The 11,794-nt window shown below is 43.2% G+C and overlaps 1 long non-coding RNA gene across 1 annotated transcript; it reads right to left on the bottom strand.

Annotated features, from left to right (window-relative positions):
* Window positions 1-1,682: 1,682 nt before the first annotated feature.
* LOC135349828 (uncharacterized) lies at window positions 1,683-2,171 on the bottom strand. Its single transcript, XR_010399005.1, has 3 exons — window positions 2,032-2,171; window positions 1,847-1,942; window positions 1,683-1,780 (listed from the first exon to the last, which is right to left on the bottom strand). It is a non-coding gene; the product is annotated as an uncharacterized LOC135349828 (long non-coding RNA).
* Window positions 2,172-11,794: the final 9,623 nt, after the last annotated feature.

The following is an 11,794-nucleotide window of genomic DNA, read 5'->3' as shown; positions in this document are numbered from 1 at the left end:
ACAGATCTACCATTCGCTTCTCAAATTTGTGGGTCTCGAAAAACCACTGTCTTCGACTATCCCACCGCTGCCACCAATTGTCATGCGCCCCCGGCTGCGCCAAGGCTCGCAGTTGACTTAAACAGAACACGATCCAAGTAAATAGGAGTCTTCTATAACTTTAACATGAGAACAGAACTGAACATAACTCCTTCTCTAGCTATTTTATACAGCCACATGCACCAAAAATCTAGATTGTTCTACAACACCCACAAAGTTCTAGAATACTGAACCTCTGGAAGGTTCTTAACACATAAAGTTCTGGTCCTTTACCACGGAATGTTCTAGTTCTTAATTAAACCAGTCACAGAATGTTCTAGTTCACCACAGCAGCAAATGGGTGTGAAGACTGGATCTGATGGCTCAGTAGAACGACTCAGAAATATGCTAAATTCTGCCCAGTGGTTAGACAAGAATCACTACATGTCCTCGATCATTGCTCTATCTGTTCAGAATGGACTCAAGCTCCATCAAGTAGCTCCATCAAGTGGGTAACCACCGCTTTTCTAAATGGTACTCTTGAGGAAGAAGTGTTCATGAAACGACTCAAGAATAGCGTCTATGGGCTTAAGCAATCTCCGCGATGCTGGAACACAGCAGAAGATGGATTTCACTCAATCACAAAACGACCCATGTATCTACCACAAGAACATAGGAGGAGAGAAGTTTCATATTGCATATTGGCTGGAAAGACGGAACAAAATCTGGAGGAAGTCAAGACTGCTCTGTCAACAAAATTCAACATCAAGGACCTAGGCGAACTGAGGTTGATCAAAAGTCACAGGACTCAATTCGGATTGCTTGGAATGCAAGATTGCAGTACGCCAGTGAGCAACACTCACCAAAGCAGTTTGCTGTATCTCTCTGTTTGTACACGGCCGGACATTTCATATGCGATTACTTCGCTACCTGAAAGGAACCACGAATTATGGAATCCGCTACACTATGGATAGCTATGGTCGAAAGTCAACCTCAGGGTACTTATTCTTGCTATGTGGTGCAATCTCAGAGATGTGTTCTGCATACGTTGCTATGGCTAGTGCTACCCAAGAATCTGTCTGGCTAAGGCAGCTAATCATAGAACTGACTGATTCCTCTACTGCAGACTCACCTACTCTAAATCTGCTATCGCGATATCAAACATCACTTCATTCGCGAACAAGTGACGCAAGGTACCGAAATGGTTGCTAACATTGGTCTCAGTCGTAACTTTTTGCAAACTCCGAGAGAAAACTGGAGTGGTGGAACCGTAATGTTTAAGGGTGCTGGGACATACCAACAAATTGATGTAACAAAACCACAGGAATGTCGTTTACATAATAATATTCATTGATGCGCGTTTGAAATTGCGCCCGCGTGCAATAATTTACTATTAGCATGAGCCGCGCATTAATTAAGTTACAGTTACAGTTGCTATAGAGTCTAGACACAGTGGTTACAAGTAGGATGCCCAAATTGCCCAGCAGAAAGAGAATTCTACAGCTCAAAGCTGCAACAGAAGCCAACATCACAGATGTAGGTGCTAAAGTTGTTGCACGAGGCACCAACCTTCTCGAGCCTGGTAGCAACATCACGACACATCTCACCAACTGGTACTGTACACATTAGGCTAAGAGTAAATGTTGCAGTGATTTTAGTTACCGTGGTGAGAAGCCGCTGTCAGTTGTCCTCCCTCTGTTCCTGGACTGGGTTACTGCTGTCACCACATACGTTAGTGATGTGACCACGAATCCTCACTATCCTGGTAAGACAAATAAAATACCCATGTAAATAAAATACCCATGTAACACAAATTATTATGTTTTACTTTCCCAGTTCTTGTAGCTCACAATGGGTTCTTGTTTGATTTCCCAATTCTACTGGCTGAAGTGGAGCGACGCCAAGGGACTCTGTGTACGTCTGCCTTTGAGAGTAAAAAAATACACTTTAGCGATACCCTACCTCTCCTACGTCAGGTATGCTTTTCAAGAACTGAAATTAGCCTTATCGTACAATGATCGTAGATGAAGAAAGATGGCCGGAGTGAGTTAAATGGCACCAGGCTGGGTATGGAAGCGCTCCACTGTACATCCTGGGTACTGCTGTAGAAGGTAGCGTACAAAATTGTAGCAAATAAAATGATAACACTCCAACGTCGTATCTAGGTGCTCACAGGGCCTTCCCGACGTCCAGGCTATGGAAGCAGTGATGACTCACCCGTTGCTAGTGAGCTGCCTCACCAACCTTCCTATTCGGTCTCCTAAGAGACAGATCGAGCTGTGGTCAACACAAAAAGCTGTGCATCAGCAGTCACTTGTGAAGGCCTTGGGGAAGCCAACTATCAGCAAAGCACAGGCAAAGAAACTGGACTGGGGATTGCTACTTTGAAGACCCTTAGAACAGACTGCCCTACTCCAGATACTCCAGAGGCGTTCATGGAGGCTTTGAAAGCTAATGGAGTAAAAAGCAAGCCCCTGAGAAAGAATTTATCAATGAATGTGCTGCTGCAGTGAGAGTGACTCACCTGCTCCAACTACATCAGCAGTTAGCCAGACTACAGCCAGAGCCCCGTGGATCTTCTGCGCTGTCACCTCAGTCTGGACGGCTACTCATAAACAGCTCTTCTAAGAGCTAACCACCGTCGCACAAAACATTGTCTTTTCATAATTGCACAATCAGGGGGCGGGGCCAGAGCATGAAGATCAATTGCGAACGCAAAGATGATGTCACAAAAAGTGTTCGATCTCGAGAACCAGGCGCTGGGCTTATATTTTGCATGCTACTCCAATGACTACGTTTTGATATTTTTCATACGCTACCCAGAGCATGAGATATGGGTGTGCCGTATTGGATAAATAGCTCTACATAATCAAAAACTCTTCGTAACTTCGTAGACAATAGTACAGTTTAGCTAATAAACAAAGATCAGGTATGTAGCACAAGCGGTTCTCCAGATCGAACGATTTTTATCTTCAGAGTGCAGTCACTTATAACAATCCTGTTGTTGGTCCTCACTTCTTGATTTTTGGAACATAAACTAGTTATCCACTTCTTAATAGTTCTGTGAAGGTAAGAAGTGTCTATTTTCTGCAAACTTTCCCTAACAACCGTGTGTGGGTGTAGTGTCCCAGCACCCTTAAGTCAAGAGAGTATGTGTTTTAACACTTAGACTTCATTATTGGTTATTGTGTAGTTACCATAGTTTATGTTGACTCGCTTAGTAGTCTTTTGTTCTTTTGTTGTAAAGAGGAGAGGCCCTGCGCGTCTGGTCTCTGAAACTCTGTCAAATTCAGCTGCCAATACAATGCTTGGGGTATGGGAAAGTTGGGTCCTGCGCAACCTGTTACTGATGACACCACCATGTATGGGATCTTGAGACCAATCGGTATGCTGCACAGTGTAGAGGTGCACAGCGTCCCACACGTGCTGATAGTCGTACCCTTGAAGGCGTGTGCATGATTGTTATTCTGCCAACGATCTGCCAACGATCTGCCAACTGCCAACGATTGAAATGTATTGGTCTCGCAAAAGCCTCTCCCAAGTCATGATTCTGAGCAGATCCCTCATGGTTATGACAAACTCCGTAAGCTCTTAGATTGATTACACCCAAGCTAATACAATCGATGAACCCTTCGAAGGGTACTTGCCAAACCAACTAAATGGGTGTTCGTTTATCAATGGTACCATATACACTGGTAAAAATAGAGATCTAGATCAGCCACATCTGATGTTGGACTTTAAACTTATGGATGGTATAGAGCCTAAGGTGTACATGGATCCGACTAGAAAAACATTTGAAATTGCTAGGATTGGCGACGAGAGCACCGTTTCAACGTCAACTGGCCCGGCCAATATAATAACTGGTGAGTGATGACCAATCCTTTTATTGTACATCCATTTTGGGCCATGATGATTTATGATGATTTGTGATGAATTGATGTTCATGCAGTGTTGAGCTACATGCAGTGTTGAGCACAGGTACACACAGTCCATCCATATGGAACGCCACCTGGGTCAAAAATAGAGTATCAGCATCAAGGACCAGACTGTCAGCAATCAGTGATTCCAGGAAATCGATATACTAGCTAGCAATCAGTGATGCTAGGAAATCGATGTACTAGCAATCAGTGATGCTAGGAATGCTAGGAAATGGGTGGGGTCATTGCAGTCATTGCAGTACCCTCCTACTCAACTGGAAGAAAACGTGGCACCCCAGTGAGTATAAGAAACAATATGAGATAAGAAACAATAATTTTTTTTATTTTATTATTATTATGAGAATGTTTTTTCTATTGAGAAATGGAAAGCTCTGTCTACAGGAGAACAGCAAAAACACACTCTCGCAAAAGAGATTCAGTGCTCTCCATCAACCCTGAAAGCCTAGATAATCTAGGAGAGGTTAAGGGACGGGTTTCAGACATTTATTGACACCGTGATGGTGTACAGGTAAATCGGTAAATCTATAGGTACAGAAGTACAGTTTATTGTATAATCATTTGACAAGGCATACACAATACTAGTGACGCAATACTAGTGACGCTGCGCATGCGCCAGCGAGGTATACGCTGGTGTGTGTGTGTGTAGAGTTTAGAGTTTGCAACTGCTAGCTCTTGGATTGCAATTAGTGGATTTACAAAATAACGTGCTAGAGTTGTTGTGTAGTAATTTATTAGAGTATAATTATAGGTGTACGTGATTTTGTTAAATTAACTTATCACACAATGAATCCAAGAAGAAACTCGTAAAGAAAAAGCTCAAAGTGAAAATGCCCCAAAAGCATTTCTAATGGCATATCAACGCAAGCTACCCATTCTATCGACTCTACACCTACTACCTGATGCCGTTCTGAATGACTTGGAACAACACTCTTCTGCTCCACCTCCAATCAACTGGCAAAAGTTTGCTAGAGACCACAATGTTCCAGGAGACAACTGTGTCAAAGAGTTCGCCGAGAAGTCTGGAGATGGACGGCAACCAGGCAGTAAAAGGAAGAGACATTTGTGTGGAGGGGTACCTGTACCTGTCCCACCAACTGTGAAAAAAATTCAGGAATCATGGACAGAACAAGTCCGAACAGGAGAAATGTCACCCTGCTCTCCCTTTACTCTTGTGTCATACAATGTTTGCAATGGTGATTTGGAGAAGTTTCCTTTAAGATAAACCAGACAACTAACCACCAGACTGGCCACAGATGAAGACATCGAGAACATGTCCAAGGATGAACTATATTCGAAGCTGAATGCAGAATATAACGACACAGACACAGTGGAAGAGCAATTTAAAACTATCCAACGACCCTGGCAGTAGCTCTGCTGGTCTTCTTCACTGTCATTGAATCTGTACCCATTGTCGGAGTAGTCCCACCACACACGAAAGGACTGATTCGTTTCAAGTGCTGATTCCAGATTCCAGCTGCTCAAGTGTCGTTCGACAAAACTCTTCTCAATTATCGTGCCTTGATACTGTGGAATACTCTTCTTGGTTTACAATAGTGCTAATAGGTTTGAGCTCTGTTTTAGCTCGTAGTCGAAGAGTTAGGGTTGAAACAATGTTCTGGGGGTGATGTAGCTGTTGCTGTCTTTCTGGCTTGACTAAAGATACGCTCTTGGCATTCAGTGTTCACGGACGACAGAGGACGACAGAGGAAGAATTTCAAACTGAGCAGGGGCATGAGCAAGTCCAAACATTTTCTCTCTTGTCATTCCAGCGTAAAATCTGTGAATGAGCTCATAGCAGAGCTCATGGTGTACCCACGTGCGTTGAAGTATCCGTCGTTAGGGTAAATAGAATAGACGGGTAATTTGTATGGCAGTTTCGAGAAGAAGCAGTATGCTCTTTTGGATAGTTTGCACATGTGCTCACAGTAGCATGTCTTCAGTGGACTTTCGGACGTCACCTTTCAACAGATACAGTAGCTGCTTGCAGAGGTTATCCCTTAAGAGGTTAAGAGGCTCACAATCCAAGATCGAGTAGTGAGTGAGCCAGTCGGATTTAAGAGTAAAAGTGTGGGTACATGCTGGTACATGCTGGACTCCCGTCTTTTAATATACCTTCCATCTCATCTTTCGTTGTGTTAATACTTCGGGAGTCTAGCTCTTCTCGGATTTCGTTAACTTTTAGGTTGATTGATATTGCCTGTTGTTTTCCCTCTCTTTCCATGTATTGCAATCCTTTGCAAATCTTCTAGGCTTCGCCATGGCGCATGTCCGAGAACCTGGCACCGCATCCACCACATTTGTATGTGCCTCCTTGTTTAGTCCCTCTCTCGAACTGTTGTGCAGGATGGTCGCCAACAAAGAATCTCAGTTTGTCGGTAATTTTAATGCCGTTGGTTGTGGTTGTTGGTGGTTCAGATAGGGTTAGGATGCAATCTAGCCGATCTTGTAGCAAAGAAATCTGATCTTCAGTAGATGGATTTCTGCTCTATAGTGGCCTGTATGTTAATTGTTCCTTGAGTCTCTTGCTGAGTACAGAACACTGCTGGGTCGTAAACTCAGTGTGCCCCAGTTAGTTACAGAAACATGTTGGGACGAGCTAATGACAAGCAAAGAAGAGCTTCCAACACCGACTCTATTTATACACGCACTCCATGTGGTGAACAACAGCAGCAGCAAGGCGCCACCACTTCTGAGCTCCACTTCTGAGCTCCACTTCCGAGCTCCACCACCACTTCTGAGCTACAAGGTGCCACTACAAGGTGCCACTACACAAGGCCACACCACTTCTGAGCTACAAGGCCACACCACTTCTGAGCTACAAGACCACACCACTTCTGAGCTACAACACATGCAGTACCTGCAACTGGGTTTGCCAGAGGAAGAGCATACCCCACAAACACAGCTTAAGACTAAACATGGACGAATAATTACAAGACTACTAGGAACAGTGATTGAATATGACACCCTTCGACATAGTCTCTTCAAAAAAACCCTACTGGCACAACTACAACGAGACATTCAAATAGAAAAGACAAATCTCTTGAGTAGAATATATTTCAACACGCATCATTCACTCCCCGACTAATGCGCAGACTATACCCAGCTTACAAATAGACTTTCCCTTTTCAACAAGATACTTGCTACAAACTGAGAGATACTTGAATCTTGGAGGCTAGGAGCGCCAAGAGCAGCTAGCTAGCTAGCACACGACAACGCACAACGCACAGACACTCAATAAATGCGACAATGCTTTCAGGGCTACTTCCTGTCACGTGAAATGAAGTCATTCACATGAATATCATTAAAGCATGGCCACGCCTTGGCCCTAAAAGGAAGTGCATGGAGATAGCTGATACACAATCTTCCTCAAAAGTTCTCAAGTTAAGATATGTGTCGAACACGGTGGGTACAACGAATTGATGCCGTTGATATTTTTCAGTCTCTTCACCAATCCATCATCGTTGCTTGTATGGAAGTCATCTACCGCCCGCCGGTCGGGGTTTAGATCCGATGCCCGTGTTAGCCATCACCACAACCGAATTCCTCTGCGCACTCGTGACTCATGCCTCAAGTATATTCAGGTCAAATCTTCGAAGAACATTGTAGCAGCGAAATAAATACAGTAACAGTACACCATTCAAAATGTACGACCGGGCATACACCATTCAAACGAAACCATTGAGCAGAGAAACCATTGAGCAGATGTGCAATGATGTAGGGACTGAGCCGTTTTCAATGTTCCTCCATCACAGTTCTACTTTCTACTGTAGTTCGATATCGATCCCGGTACTCGAGCCATCTGCTCACAGAGATGAAATCTCGCTTCAGCGCCCATCAGAAAACAGCATAGTTCCATCAATTATGGTAGCAGAAGAAGATCACAGCTCCAAAGTCAGCCAACTAGTTGACCTGTACAAGGATGATCTCCCATCACCAACCTGCATCGAGAGTGAGCTACACTGATGGCAGATGAGCAATACTGTAAGCAAGTCCTACTAGTAAATACATTTGAGGGAACTGAGGGTATTTACTAAATGACTGAGCAATATGTATATACAAGTTGTTTAGTACATACCCTCAGTCAAATACCCTCAGACATTTACTAATACCCTCAGCGTTTGCTAAATACCCTCAAATGAATACATTGTGTTTTTGTCATCAATATTTTGACACAAACGGCTTATCACTTCTACACACATACCTGATGTAGCTATATAGATGATGCAGTGGGTAGATCTGCTTTGCTTGATTGTCTTTGTCTTTGTCGGCGTGTCTGTTGTCATGCGCAGTAACACTAATGTAGGCGTGGCTTCATGTATGATGGGCGTGGCTTCTGGTGTGTGGGCGTACCCCAAAATGTTTTGCACTCTCGCGCACCCTCCTACTGAGATTCCGAAACGCCAGACATGAAATTGATAGCACTGTTACATTCATATGATGTGAAAATCAAGCCTTTATACCATATGATACATATGATAGTTATCTCACCGCTGGCCGGGCATTTAAAATGATAAAAACGGGTAGTCTGCACCATTTTATTCCTTGTTGTATGTGCAATTGCTAGTCATCTGGAAACCCGATAGAGAATTAGAGCGGTTAAAGTTAAAGGACATCAAGATGGAGTAGAAACATCTGAGGGAGTCCGGGTCGTGATCCCGTTCTATGATTCTTCCCTGTCGTCACATCATTTTTGCACTTCAGTCTCAGAATTTTGTGATAAACGATGGACATCAGCGTATTACAAGGAGACACAGCTATCTATTGAAGTACATCATCATCGACAGCAGACACAGACACACAACCTACCTCCGTTCGTTGATGATGCTGAACATGGAGAATGACGAAGGGGTTAGCAGTGAAAACGCAAATCCTGCGAGACAACCGGTTTCACCATCTACAACGATGATGTAGCTGCCAAAATCTGTCTCCTCCTGTCCCTGTAGACTCACCGACCTTCACGAGCCTTGTTGCAACATTGTTGCAACCATACCACCAGCTGGTAAAAACACTCTATATACAGTTGCATATCTATTAGTTACAAGGGTCACAGGCATCACCACCACTATGCTTCGAGGCGAGAAACCGCAGTCTAGCAAGTCAGCGATAAAACCATTACCCAGCACATTCTAACTTAATTACCACAGGCACAATGGAGAATCCATTGATGCTTTTGGCTGAGGTTGAGCGCCGTCCGGAGAGTCTGTCCACCAGTGTGCTCGAACTGACGCGCCTCGCTTCTTGGACATAATCATGTAGGTCTGACCTCTGTACATGCATGAACTTTGACAAACAAAAAACTTGGTGGCTGCCGCGCAACCAAGCTCTCTTGTACCTTTGTACCTTGCTTCTTCTGCTCAGTGACATCATCATGTAGGTCTGAGTTGGATCCCTCGATCTGTTCTCCAGCATTGGACCGCTAATTGGACCGCTAATTGGAATGCCCTCCATTCTTTTTTGGGTAAACCATACATAAAGCGCTTTGTCAAGATTTTCATTTGCACCAAGCTTCATTGATTTCGTCAAGGCGCATGGAATCATCATCAGATAAGGTCTGCCCTGACCAAATATTCCGTGTTCTACCAGAGAAGACAAAAATCGAAAGATCGAGTTACATTACATTCAATGTGATCCAGGGTCCATTGACTTTTTTTGCGAAATTCTAATTCTGCGATACTTAGGAAGTAGCTCGAACTACGCACATCCTGTAAAATCACGTGGAATTTAGTCTAGAGCCACGTTGCTATGTTAAAATTTCCGCACGAACTTTTGCCGATGTGCTTGAACAGCTTGAGGACAGATGTCTCCTCTGGTGATGACAGTGCCTATGAAGGAGAGGGGATAGTAGGATAGTAGGATACCTTATGCCAGACGCTGATGAACTGTCTGGGACTGAGGACATGCATGACGTGGACCTAGACGCTAGCGCTATGGACCAGGACGGTGAAAGACCAGGAGAGGGCTCACTGTGTGACTCTGGCAAGTAGTATAGTATAGCTAGAATATCAGTAGTGAGTATAGTATAGCTAAAATAGAATTAGCAGTAATGAACAGTCTTTATGTGAGCTTGTAAATTTGTAAATTTCATAGATCGTTCACCGATATAGTAATACATGTACGTATTGTACTTCAAATTGATATATCTGAGCACTGTTACATTCATATGATGTGAACCATATGAAATTAACCTTAGTCAAGCCTTTATACCATACCATCTGATCTATAAAAATCTCACCGCTGGCCGAGCATTTAACTTAAATGTGATGTGAGCGTAATAATCGTGGTTGTTATGGCAACACATGTTGCACCCTTGTTGTATGGGCATTCTATTGATATATGGTTGTTATTGCTCTGGAAACCTGATAGAGAATTTACAGACATTTCACTTCACTGTTAATTAAGAATCCGACGGTTAAAGGGTTAAGCTGAAACTACACTTTAAAACCGATTCCTTACCTGTTAGGTACTCAGGACAGAAAAGTGGACGGTTTAGAGCCCCGAGCAGTACTTACTTTGGACAACTTACTTTGGACAACTGTTCGGCTGTTAATGGACCAGGGGGTAATGGAAGCTCGGTACAAGTCCTTCGCGAAGTTGATAGATCCCAGAAAATCTTGGCGAAAAATATTCATATCAATCTACTGGAATTCTTGGCCAACCTGAATGACGCTCATCAGTTTCATACAGCAACGAAGACATACAGCTCTCAAGGCATTCGTTTTAGACCCAAATTTGTTACATCAACTATAGGAGCAGTCCTCCGAGCAAGAATTTTCAGGAGTACTAAAACAAATTGGGTATCAGCTAAGTGAAACCGAAATTCGAACTTGGAACTTGGTTCCCTCTCTGCAATTTTTAAGCATCCCATAAGTGTGAGAGAGTGGTGCAATGCCCCGACAGCGATTATGCCCGAAGGCGGAGAAGTATGGTAAATACGAAATAAGCGTAAATACAACATTTTCAAACCATGCTATATATAAGCGTGGGCTATATATAAGGGTGGGAAGGGAGGGAAGACTTTGCAGCTGACAACTGAATATGTTTGCAATTGAATATGTTTGCAATTTTTAAGCACACATGGTTGGTGATTGTCGCACATTAATTTCAACTTTTTTGCTTGTTTATCGTCGAATCCATAAAACCTCATCATTGTCTCCCAATCAGACAATTCAGACAATTCAACCAGGACGAACAACCAGGACGAACTACAGCCTAGTACCAGCCCAAGTGAAGATGTTACTGAAACTGAAAGTGCCCTGCTCTGAGCCGTGAGAGATGCATTCATCCTGGAATAATCCTCCTGCGTGCGTACGCGATTTCATAATAATTATAATCTATTGTCCAGGAGTGTTATTAAGCAGCCTGAGAGATGTGAATTTCAAGTGAGAAAAATCAAGTGAGAAAAATCAACAATTTATGTACTTTTCATCGTGAACTTGTCACCAAGATTTGTCACCAAGAGTAAGTTGTCACCAAGAGTAAGTTGTTCAACGTAAACTATTTAGTGTTCTGTGGTATAATTTGTGTGTTTACTCTGAGTTTGAACAAAAAGACCAGAAGAAATGCAGCTAGTCACTCAATGAGAAGGCTTCATATCGAGGTGGACACACTACGCGACAATTTTACAATTTGAGAATTTGAGTATATGACAAACAAACTGACATGTACCGTACCCTGTGTGCTATTAACCCGTGCTATTAACCCTTTAACCCTTTAACCGTCACGGGCCAGCAATAGTGACAATTTTTGCGAAATTCTAATTCCAAGTATCTCGAACTCCCTGTATAGAGTAGAATCCTGTATAGAGTAGAATCACGTGCAATTTAGTCTAGAATTTTCCA

This window comes from Halichondria panicea, chromosome 16 (assembly GCF_963675165.1).
Source record: "Halichondria panicea chromosome 16, odHalPani1.1, whole genome shotgun sequence".
NCBI classification, from domain to species: Eukaryota; Metazoa; Porifera; class Demospongiae; order Suberitida; family Halichondriidae; genus Halichondria; species Halichondria panicea.
The sequence above is the reverse complement of the archived record's forward strand: the minus strand, read 5'-3'. Positions and strand labels throughout refer to the sequence as shown.